This window comes from Anabrus simplex, chromosome 1, assembly GCF_040414725.1.
Source record: "Anabrus simplex isolate iqAnaSimp1 chromosome 1, ASM4041472v1, whole genome shotgun sequence".
Taxonomy (NCBI): domain Eukaryota; kingdom Metazoa; phylum Arthropoda; class Insecta; order Orthoptera; family Tettigoniidae; genus Anabrus; species Anabrus simplex.
The window spans coordinates 1,237,380,196-1,237,392,945 of record NC_090265.1 but is presented as its reverse complement, the minus strand read 5'-3'; positions in this window follow the sequence as shown (position 1 = coordinate 1,237,392,945).

Sequence of the window (12,750 nt, the reverse complement as noted above, 5' to 3'; positions counted from 1 at the left end):
CAAGCACAGACACAGGGCGAAAGTAGCAATTCTAGGAGACGTAGTGAAAATGGCAAAACACACATTGACTGAAATATCTTCTATCACAGGATTAAAGGCAACTTCGAAGTGGTAAAGGATTTAAGAAGGACGCAGAAGTGAATTATTGTAAAACTGATCCACAAAGAAAAAGGAGTTCAGAAGTCCAATCAAAATTGTGAAGTAATTTTGTGAGAAGACGGGGGTCCAGACTGATAATATTCGAAGAGCAGAGACACACATGAAGGGAAAGAACGAGGAGGCACTGGAAGGATAAAAAAAAAGATTAGATCATCATCATTATAGACCGTTATGCCTGTCAGCATTCAGTCTGCAAGCCTCTGTGAATTTACTAAACGTCGCCACAATTCTCTATTTGCCGCCTCACATGACCCCACCACCGGAGCCGGTTTATGAATACAGCTTCATCCAAAGAGTTCATTCCTAACTTAGCTTTTATCTCCTCATTCCGAGTACCCTCCTGCCATTGTTCCCACCTGTTTGTACCAGCAATCATTCTCGCTACTTTTATGACTGTTACTTCTGACTTATGAACAAGATACCCTGAGTCCACCAAGATTTCGCTCCCGTAAAGCAAAGTTGGTCTGAAAACAGACCGATGTAAAGACAGTTTCGTCCGGGAGCTGACTTCTTTCTTACAGAATACTGTTGATCGTAACTGCGAGCTCACTACATTAGCATTACTGCACCTTGATTCAATCTCACTATATTACTATCCTGGGAGAACACACATCCTAAATACTTGAAATTTCCTACCTGTTCCAGCTTTGTATTACCAATCTGACATTCAGTTCTCTTGGATTTCTTACCTACTGAAATCAATTTAGTTTTCGAAAGATCGGGTGAGTTGGCCGTGCAGTTAGGAGCGCGCAGCTGTGAGCTCGCACCCGGGAGATAGTGGGTTCGAACCCCACTGTCGGAAGCCCTGAAGATGGTTTTCCGTAGTTTCCTATTTTCACACCAGGCAAATGCTGGGGCTGTACCTTAATTAAGGCCACGCCCCTTCCTCCCCATTCCTAGGCCTTTCCTGTCCCATCGTCGCCATATGACCTATCTGTGTCGGTGCGACGTAAAGCAAGTATTAAAAAAAGTTTTCGAAAGGCTTTTTATACCATACTCATTGCACCACTTTTCAAGTACCTAGATATTAGACTCCAGGCTTTCGACTCAATCTGCCATTAAGACCAAGTCGTCAGCATAGGCTAGACTGCTTATTATATTTCAACATAACTGAATACCTCCGTGCCACTTTATACCTTTCAGCAGATGATCCATGTAAACTATGAACAGCAAAGGTGAAAGATTACAATCTTGCCTAACTGCTGTAAGTACCCTGAACCAAGAACTCATTCTACCATCAATTCTCATTGCAGCACATTTGTCAACATAAATGCCTGTGGTTGATTTTGATAATCTACCTTTAATTTCATAGTCCCCCAGTATGGCGAACATCTTTTCCCTCGGTACCCTGTGTTATGCTTTCTCTAGATCTACGAAACATAAACACAACTGCCTATTCCTCTCGTAGCATTTTTTCAATTACCTGCCGCACACTGAAAATCTGATCCTGACAGCCTCTCTGTGGTCTGAAACCACACTGGTTTTCATCCAACTTCCTCTCAACGACTGATCGCACCCTCCCTTCCAAGATGCCAGTGAGTACCTTGCTTCGTATACTAAATAATGAGATACCTTGATAGTTGTTCCAATCCTTCCTGTTCCCTTGCTTATAGATAGGTGCAATTACTGCTTTTGTCCAATCTGAAGGTACAGTACCTTACCAGCACTACATGCTAATTGTATTACTCTATAAAGCCTTCCCACTATACTTCACCATTTCAGGTCTAATTTCATCTATTCCTGCTGCTTCATGACAACGAAGTTTACTTACCATTTTTTCCACTTCTTCAACCGTAATTTCACCAACATCATTTTCTTCCACCCTATGAGTTCGGTTGTTCGCGACACCATCAGGGATATTTCCTTTCACGTTGAGAATATTTTCGAAATATTCCCTCCACCTGTCCAGTGATTCCCTGGGATAATTATCATAAGTCACCCGACTTACCCAGAACACTGAACATTTGCTTTTACTCTCCCTTCCTAAGATTCTTTATTACTGTCCAGAAAGGTTTCCCTGCTGCTTGACCTAGCCTTTCCAGGTTATTTCCAAAATTTTACCACGACTTCTTTTTGGATTCAACAACTTTGTTGCGCTCTGTTTCGTTCATCTACGTACAATTCCCTGTCTGCATCAGCCCTGGTTTGGAGCCATTTCTGATAAGCCTTCTTTTTACGTTTACAAGCTGTTCTTACTACATCATTCCACCAAGTTGTTAGCTTTTTTCCATCTTCACACACAGTAGCTCCTAGGCATTCCCTTGCTGTTGCTACTACAGTATCCCTGTATGTCACCCATTCCCTTTCTATATCCTCAAACTGCTTACTGTCCACCGTTCGGAACTTCTCACCAATCCTATCCATGTAGTTCTGTCTAGTTTCCTCGTCTTGGACATTTTCTATCCCGATTTGTTTGCAGACAGTTTTCACATTCTGTATCTTAAGCCTAGAGGTACTTAGTTCACTACAGATCAGATAGCGGTCTTTATCATCTAAAAATCCTCGGAAAACCCGTACATTACTAACAGATTTCCTGAATTCGAAGTCGGTTAAGATATAGTCTACTACGAACCAGGTACCCCTACCTTCCCATGTGTAGCGGTGAATAGCCTTATGCTTGAAGAATGTATTAGTAAGTGGTAAGTGCTAAACCCATACTCGCACAGAAGTCCAGAAAACGCTCCCCATTCCGATTAGCTTCCATATCTTCCTCACACTTACCAATCACCCTTTCGTATCCTTCAGTTCTATTTCCAAGTCCCGCATTGAAATCACCCATTAACACTATTCTCTCCTTGCTGTTGACCCTGACTATAATGTCACTCAATGCTTCATAAAACTTGTCAACTTCATCCTCATCTGCATCCGCACACGGTGAGTACACGGAGACAATTCTCGTCCTAATTCCTCCAATGCCAAATCTACCCACATCATTCGCTCATCTACGTGCCTAATAGAAACTATGTTGCGTACAATAGTATTCCTGATGAACAGCCCTATCCTACATTCTGTCCTTCCTTATTTAACACCCGTCAAATACACCTTATAATCTCCTATCTCTTCCTCATTATCTCCCCTTACCCGAATGGCATTTACTCCTAGCACATCCAGATGCATCCTCTTTGCTGACTCTGCCAGTTCTACTTTCTTTCTTCCATAAGCCCCATAATATTGATAGCTCCCCATCGAATTCCATTTCGTTCGCCAAGTTGTTTCTAAGGAGTCTCTCACCTGTCAAATGGGAGTGGTACTCCGTTACTCCCATAGGTCCGGGGCTTGCTTAAAATGTTCTGCGCTCGGTAAATTCGTGAAACAGGTTGCTACCCTACTTACACATAGTCCAAGTGACGATCTCTCCTCTAACGGGTTAGAGACCACCGATGGATTGTGTAGTCCTAGCCGCCTGAGCAAAGGAGGGCCAAGACTCAGAATATGTCCGAGATGCTCACTCCCATTCCATAGCAACTGGTATCCCGACTCTCAGGATCACTTATTAGGCCACTCAGCCGTTGCCCATGGTTCACGAACTAGGACGTGACTACATTAACCCACACCATGAACCATGGTCCTCAGTTAACCAAAATTGGAAACAAACCAATAATAATAATAATAATAATAATAATAATAATAATAATAATAATAATAATAATAATAATAATAATAATATACTTCGGATAATTCTGGGTCCAAATATGAAAACGGGGGAAAAAAGAGACGCAGGCCTAACAAATAATTGCATCAAATAGTAGAAGGAATGATGAGGAAGAGAAGAGTACGTTTGCATCGACTCTTAGTGTGTATAAATAGAAATTGGCTGACGAAACGAATCTTTGAGGCCTTCAGGTAAGCATTCAAAATGGTTTCGGGAAGTGATAATTGACTCGGTCAACAATGAGGTGAAGGAAGAAGACCTGGTGAATACAGACATAATTAGACAACAAATGAAGGAGTTCAGAAGTGTTCAAGAGGCAGAGAGGCCAGGAAATGAGGACTATCATACACAGATCAGAAAAACTAAGAAAAATAATGAAAACATACTGGCAAATTTGGAGGCAAGGGCATGAAACATAAAGACTCTCATGCGTGGTCCATAAGGGACCTAAATGAAAGAAAAAGTTCATGGGGATTCTAAATATACATGCATTGTTCATTTTGTAAGTTGCATGGCTCGTCGTCCAAAAGACGCAGCATTTTTAATTTATCTCAATGGAATTCTAAAACTCACATTCAGAGTGTCAATTAGTGTCCTCATTTCCAAGCTCCGCTTCATGACCCACACAAACGCAGACAGCTGTTTAATATACATATTTTTCACTGGCTACATTCTTGTTTCCTTGGCTGAGTGTTGCTCATTACACGGTCGACTGTCGACACAAAGCAGGTTACAGTTCTAGTTCTTTGACGCCGGTATCAAAACAAGCGGTAAATGAACTGTGCAGTCGCGTGTAATAATATTTACAAGTCGAGATTTGATTTGCCGGTTCAGCAGCCTAGAAAACCACTCGACCGTAAAACAGGCTCTCTGACTTCGGTGACAATTATTTATTACGATTTGAAGTCGGAATTCTCGACCTGATACAGAATATGTCATTTCTTTTGTCGTACTCATGTAGCTTAAATAATAATAATAATAATAATAATAATAATAATAATAATAATAATAATAATAATAATAATGTCCGCCTCTGTGGTGTAGTGGTTAGTGTGATTAGCTGCCACCCCCGGAGACCCGAGTTCGATTCTCGGCTCTGCCACGAAATTTGAAAAGTGGTACGAGGGCTGGAACGGGGTCCACTCAGCCTCGGGAGGTCAACTGAGTAGAGGTTGGTTCTATTCCCACCTCAGCCATCCTGGAAGTGGTTTTCCGTGGTTTCCCACTTCTCCTCCAGGCAAATGCCGGGATGGTACCTCACTTAAGTACACGGCCGCTTCCTTCCCTCTTCCTTGTCTATCCCTTCCAAACTTCCCATCCCCCCGCAAGGCCCCTGTTCAACATAGCAGGTGAGGCTGCCTGGGTGAGGTACTGGTCATCCTACCCAGTTGTATCCCTGACGCAGAGTCTGAAGCTCCAGGACACTGCCCTTGAGGCGGTAGAGGTGAGATCCCTCGCTGAGTCCGAGGGAAAAGCCAACCCTGGAGGGTAAACAGATTTAAAATAATAATAATAATAATAATAATAATAATAATAATAATAATAATAATAATGTGATGATGAATATGATGATGTTAGTATTTCCATGACTAAGTTGGTAATTTGGAAAGAAATGTAAGAGGTACCATAAAACTGGAACAGGTGAATTTTTACAAGTACTTAGTTTACGTATTCCTCCAGTAAGTGAAACTGTATCGGGGTGTAGCAAAGGTAATGCAGTGAGCTCACAGTTGCTATCAATGGTATTCAATAACGAACCGATGAATTCCAGTATGAAATTATCGTACATTTGTTTTCAAAACAACTTTGCTGTACGGGAATGAAAACTCGGTGAACTAAGGTTCAGTTATTCCTTAGTCAGAAGTAACACACATGATACTGATGTATGTATACATACTTCGCACATATCTAGAGTAGTTTTGTCTCACAGTTCTTAATTTGATTTCCTGAGCGGTCGATGTAAAGAACCGTGACCATGACACACTTGATGTAAGAAAGACTGCAGGTACAAATGGGTAAGAACAGTCGCAGGAGGATATTAGAAACTAGGAGAGAAAGGCTAAGTTAGGAATTAACTGAATTGATGAAGCTGTATACATAAATAGGCTTCGGTGGTGGAGTCATGTGAGGCGAATGGAGGAGGAATAGGCTACTTACGAGAATAATGGATTCGGTGATAGAGGGTAAGAGAAGTAGAGAGAAAACAAGACGACGATGTTTCTAATGAGTTCAAGAGGTATAGAATCAAACGAGGCTACAGAGTTATTTGCAAATAGGGGTTTGTGGTGACATTTAGTAAATTTTCAGAGGCTAGACTGAACGCTGAAAGGCATAAATGTTTCTAATGAAATGTATTTATGTAAAAATATTTTCCACATACCTAGAGCAGTATTGTCTCACAATTCTTATTTAATTTCCTGAGTGGTGTCCTGTTACACATATGTTGGCAGCCCCGGTGTTGTAAAGAGGATAATAAGTGGTATCTCGTACGACGCTCTTTTAGCGCGGACGTGTTCCTCTTGTAATAAAGCTTGTCTGCCGTGTGAGCGCTTTCTATTAGCGCTTGTTGCATTCCTGGCGTCGTCGTGAGAAACTCAATGTTAATAGGAGCTGGATCTTAGCGGGGATTTGCGTTACAAGCAACGTGTCTTAATTTATACGAGATAGCAAGAAGAAGTTGCAGATTTGTTTTCAGTCTCGTAGTAAATACCCTTTAGTTGAATAACGTGAGGAACCTGACTTAGCCGGGCTGAGTGGCTCACCTTTTAACCCACAACTTGGCTGGTTCGATCCTGGCTCAGTCTGGTAGTATTTGAAAGTGCTCAAATATGTCAACCTCGTGTCGGTAGATTTACCGGCAAGTGAAAGAACTCCTGCGGGACTGCATTCCGGCACCTTGGCGTCTCCGAAAACCCTAAAAGTTCTGACTGGGACGTATAGGCAATAGCATTATTATAACCGGACTCCCTTTGCCGCTTTCAGGAAGAATATTAAAGGATTTCCCAGCCTCCGATTTCCATCCAAATATTATACTGCAGGCCCAGGATTGTCCGGCTTCTTGGATGAATGGTCAGTGTAGTGGCGTTCGGTCCAGAGGCCTCCGCGTTCGATTCTCAGCCGGGTCGAGGATTAAAACCATGTCCGGTTAATTTCTCGAATTCGGAGGCTGGGTATTTGTGTTCTAATACACATCTACATTTACATTACAAACCACCACAGAAACAGGCAACAGTGAATACATCCCTCCACATAGGTTACATGGGACTGGCGTCAGGAAATGCATCCGGCCATAGAAATGGTCTAAATCCACGCAACGTGCTGACTCCAGTTAAATGGGAAAAAGCCAGTAAAAAAGAAGATTGCTGGTCAAGAATTGAACATCCGAGATTAACGTGTGGGTGTTATTGGTAAAAATCTCTAATCAATACTTACCTCTTTCATATTTTCTGGCAGTAATGATTATTTTAAGGGCAAGTTCGACTTGATAACCATCCCCTCTTAACTCTAAGCAGAAGTGGAAGAGAAAGAGAGACGACCCTTTGAAGAACGATCTTATTTTTAACAAAAAATGTGCCCAGAAGGGCATAAATAGTTATTTACGCAATACATTACGATTGATATGTTTGCGTCCTCACCTGCGGCTCGGGCGGAATTCCAAATTTCGAAACGACTAACGTAAACGTACCACTTTATCGGCTGTTGCGTACAATTTTTATTTCATAATATAGTGAGTTTACTTATTTTTAATTCAATATTTAATTATAAATAATTTTACATGTTGTCACGCAAATCATTCATATTTGACTCATTCAGTGGCGTTTTTGTTTTGTTGAAACTATGTTGTTAAGATAGGTGTAAGAGGTGTGTACATGGAGTTGTGTGGCGATAAAGCAGTAAACAGCTACCAGACTCCTAAACATGGTCATTCGACCCTATTAATACGAAATGTATGATTATACTCTATCTGTCGGAAATGGATTAACTGATACATTAATCAATATGGTGATGGGGGCAAATTACTTGAGCTGGGAATGCAGAGACGCCATTTTTGCTGTATATCGGTAGGAAACCGCAGTGCTGCAATTAAGCAGAGACAGGGGTGGCTTTTCAGGTGAACTAGGTGAAGTGCCACTTCACCATTTATTTTTACCAGAATGAATGTTTTAAATTAAATTTCCTTTGACATTTGTTGGTTTTACGGAAAGAAAATGTTTTTTGTACGGCGTTTGCAGCACCAAGAACTCGCATCACTTGATGAGAACCAGGGGAACTCACGAAAGCGCCGGCTGTTGGCCACCCACAGTACGGCGCGTGAGCTTGAGTGAAGACGAGAGATTCAGTAGGTGGCTCTACCTCCCAAGTGCCACTTGGCCTTGGCGGTTGCCATGACAACCGTGACGTCACCCGCTTACTTTACTCATAGCGAAATGTGCAAGTGAAGTTGCGGGAAGATCGGAATGTTTCGTCTTCCCTGCGTCATCCAGTGTGAAGTACGAGTTCTTAAGCTTCGTGGTTCATTCGTAGTGTTGTGCTGTTTTATTTAAACATGTATCCTGTTTATGATATAGTGTGTATTTTTTAGAAACACCATTTACACGTTGGAGAAACGAAGATCAGAATGTTCTACGTTTTGGTCGCCTTACTGAATCATCGCAAATTTGTGCTACAAAAGAAGTGAATCATTCCGGTAAATCTTACAATCTTAGCTTCAAACGATCGTGGTTGAAGGAATTTCCATGGTTATGCTCCTCTCCAGCTCTACAGAAGTTGCTTTGTTGGCCCTGATTGCTTTTTAGTATACGAATAACGTTTGGAGTAAAGAAGGATTTTCAGCCCTTTTGAACATAACAGATTTGAAGACTTTGGAAGGAAACCAAAATACGATTTCTGATGCCCTGAAGGAAAATGCTAGACTGAATACTGTACAGTTCAATGAAAATGTTCGTTTAAATAGGCTTTTCCTTCAGTTGGTAATATAATTTTTCTGTTTCTAACGTCAGTAAACAGCTGTGCGCCGTAAATGAAAACACGACAAAATGTCCAGCTCTTCCCGAGGGTGCCGCGCTTCCGTAATTGTTAGCCTCCCGGTCAGATCTTATCTGTACTTTACATTGTAGAGCAAATGCAGCCGCATGGTTGCCGCGCTATGACGTTACACAGCGCTCCGGTCTATATACATTTTTGGTCACGTGCTGGACCCTCCGCCAATCACAGGTACGAGATACGAGTACAAAACAACCAGAAACAACATGTAGTTCCTAAATCTGTCGCAGGAAACAGACCGGGTTATAGCTCTTCACCATATTATTCAGCCACGAGCCGCCACTGAGCAGAGAAAGAAATCAACTATGTTAGGTGTTCTCTGATTAATAATCTCTCTGACTACCTTATCCGTGTTAAAATTGCTGTGACGTGGAGGTCAACCAATCAGAGATAAGTTCTAATAAAATAGTGTGGAAATTAATTACAGTACGATTAGTGTCATTATCCGTACTCTTTTAAGTACGGAAAGAAGGCAGTTACGTCATACAATAATAGATTCACGTCACTCGAGCGCAAGTGGCGCACGTTGCTTTGGGGGAACGCCCTAGCATGTTCCGAATTTCGAGAAGACGTAGCCATAGATGCGACGAAGACTACCTGAACCTGAAGATGTCAGCAATAGAACGAAATGGAGGAGATCTAGCAAAGCAGCGGACCCCATACTTTGGGATAAACGCTAGGAAAGAGAGAGAGAGAGAGAGAGAGAGAGAGAGAGAGAGAGAGAGCATAATAGATTTCCTAGGCTTCGGGTTTGTTCCAGAGTCTTTTGCCTAGTATGAACTGTCTAGGTAGTATATCAGAAATATCTAAAGCCATTTAATACAAGGTGGGTGAGAAAAAAGTGAGATTTGCTCTCGTGAAGATGCAATGAATGCAACAGGTATTCTTTAAATCACCTTGAAAAGGCATGTGATTTGTGGCCTATCTGAGACATCTTACGACATAATCCACTAACAAAGTCTGGTCTCCCATTTATATATTACTTGTTGACAATACGCTGTGCCCACGGTGTAGAGGTAGCGTGCCTGCCTATTACGCGGAGCCCCGGGTTAGATTCACGGTCAGTGTAGGAACTGGATCTCGAGGGCTGGTTCGCGGTCCACTCAGCCTGTGTGACTACATTTGAGAAGCTATCTGACGGTGAGATAGCGGCTCCGTTCTAGAAAGCCAAGAATAACACCGAGAGGATTTATTGTGCCTACCACACGACACCTCGTAATCTGCAGGGCTTCGGGCTGAGACGCGGTCGCTTGGTAGGCCATGGCCCTTTGGGGCTGTTGCGCCATGGGAGTTTGATTTAGCTTAGTTTGTTGACTTTACCCATAGCCCCCTAGATTACAGAGACCAATTCTGGACATTTCTTATATATCATGATGCCAGTTGTGAAAGCGTTAAGTTGACATGTTTTTGTTAAGTAAATTACTATGACCATTTTTGTGTTTAAATACTTGCCTTTATTTCCCAAATATATTATTATAGATTACATTTCACTGATTTTTATGTGTGTTTATCAGTTAGAAAGTGTCCGACTCGTCGGCTGAACGGTCAGCGTACTGGCCTTCGGTTCAGAGGGTCCCGGGTTCGATTCCCGGCCGGGTCGGGGATTTTAACCTTAATTGGTTAATTCCAATGGCACGGGGGCTGGGTGTATGTGTTGTCTTCATCATCATTTCATCCTCATCACGACGCGCAGGTCGCCTACGGGAGTCAAGTAGGAAGACCTGCACCTGGCGAGCCGAACCCGTCCTGGGATATCCCGGCACTAAAAGCCATACGACATTTCATTTTCAGTTAGAAAGTGAGTCCAACTTCCTTCTAAACAAGTCTCTGAACTTGATCCTGACTTGTATTTTACTCCAATTGCTATTTATAGACCACCTGTATAGGATATAGGATATTTGAAGTAGACTATTAAGCCAAGATTTTATGGTGCGTTGTCGGGATCTCCATGTATTCATGATCTTGCCATGGAAGCGATCAGTCCATACTGGAGCTGGCGAGGGGTGTCCGAGCATGTATTGATCGCGAGCGCTGCTTTCCCGGTGTTCAGGTGCGAGATTCACCCCTGACGAGCACACACATCATGTACACATTACAAATCAACTGCTCTACATATCCACTGTTAATGATATTCCAAATGAAATCTGCACATGGAACATACACTCAGCATAGCCAAACACGCGTGGATTGTACGTTACGAGCAACGCTTCTTAGAAATAATTTTTGCCAGATGTCCGTACACAATTGAGAAAAATATGTGGAAGAAACGTCAAAGCATATTAAAAATAAATACGTGGCTTTATCTCTTTTCTGGCTTACTCGTTAGTGTATTTGCATATCAGGCTGCAGGCTAATATGAACTAAACTGTACGAGGATTTGAGTTTGTGATTAACTCTGAATTACTACAGCTCGAGAGAATTTAGCTGAAGGGAATAGTTAATTCGAGTGATTTAACAATATTAGAGATATATTGTTGAGGAAACAATAAGTTATTGATAAATTCGAGAAAGACTTATGAAAATACACAGCCTGTTTCCAGTCATTCTACCGGGTCAGGAATGGAAAGAATGAAGCCCCTATCTAGCGGCGAGGCTGGGAAATGTACCGGCTACCGAAGCCTGTCGCACTCCTCTGGGGCAATGATAAATGGATGACATGAAATGAAATGATATTGGAGAGTGTTGCTGGAATGAGATATGACAGGCAAAATCGGAGTACCCGGAGGAAATCCTATCCCGCCTCCGCTTTGTTCAGCACAAATCTCACATGGAGTGACCGGGATTTGAACCACGGAACCCAGCGGTGAGCCATGGAGGCTCAGAAACACTTAGCCTATATGTTACTACTTTCAATATACATCACGAACAGTTATAGGAAAACAACAGTACATTGGAAATAATTGATTTTAAGGAAAAGTACTCAGTTATAAATGAAACTTCTGAATGAGTGTTATCTTTGACATACTGTATTGGTAATAATTTCAAATAGTCAAATTTGAGATTAAACAACAGTGAAATATATGCTTCTGAAAATGTGTTGCAAGCGACGAATTTACCGTACATCTAGGGCCAAGTGCACCAGCAAAATAATATTTTCATATATTCTAACACGTCCGCCTCTGTGGTGTAGTGGTTAGTGTGATTAGCTGTCACCCCCGGAGGCCCGGGTTCGATTCCCGGCTCTGCCACGAAATTTGAAAAGTGGTACGAGGGCTGGAACGGGGTCAACTCAGCCTCGGGAGGTCAAGTGAGTAGAGGAGGGTTCGATTCCCTCCTCAGCCATCCTGGAAGTGGTTTTCCGTGGTTTCCCACTTCTCCTCCAGGCAAATGCCGGGATGGTACCTAACTTAAGGCCACGGCCGCTTCCTTGCCTCTTCCTCGTCTATTCCTTCCAATCATCCCATCCACCACCAAGCTCCTGTTCAGTACAGCAGGTGAGGCCGCCTGGGCGAGGTACTGGTCATCCTGCCAGTTGTATCCCCGACCCAGAGTCTGAAGCTCCAGGACACTGCCCTTGAGGCGGTAGAGGTGGTACCCCTCGCTAAGTCCGAGGGAAAAGCCAACCCTGGAGGGTAAACAGATTAAGAAGTATACCATTCTTTGTCGTAGAATATGTCTATAATTTCTACCCTGTATTGCGTCCCACGGCAAAAAGTCCGTGTGTTCCAAGAAGCTTCAATAATTTCAAAACTACACTACAAAAGATAGTAAAACTATAAACGGGAAGGTCCAAAGAGTCTACCCAATTAGTACCTGTTAGGACCACAATTAGAGTATGGTCCCAGTGTATGGGACCCTCATCAGGATTGCTATTCGTCTGCTTGGCCACAATGTTCAGCGTGTTGGCATTTGGTCCAAGGGGTCCAGCGTTCGAACCCTGGATGGTTCAGGAATTT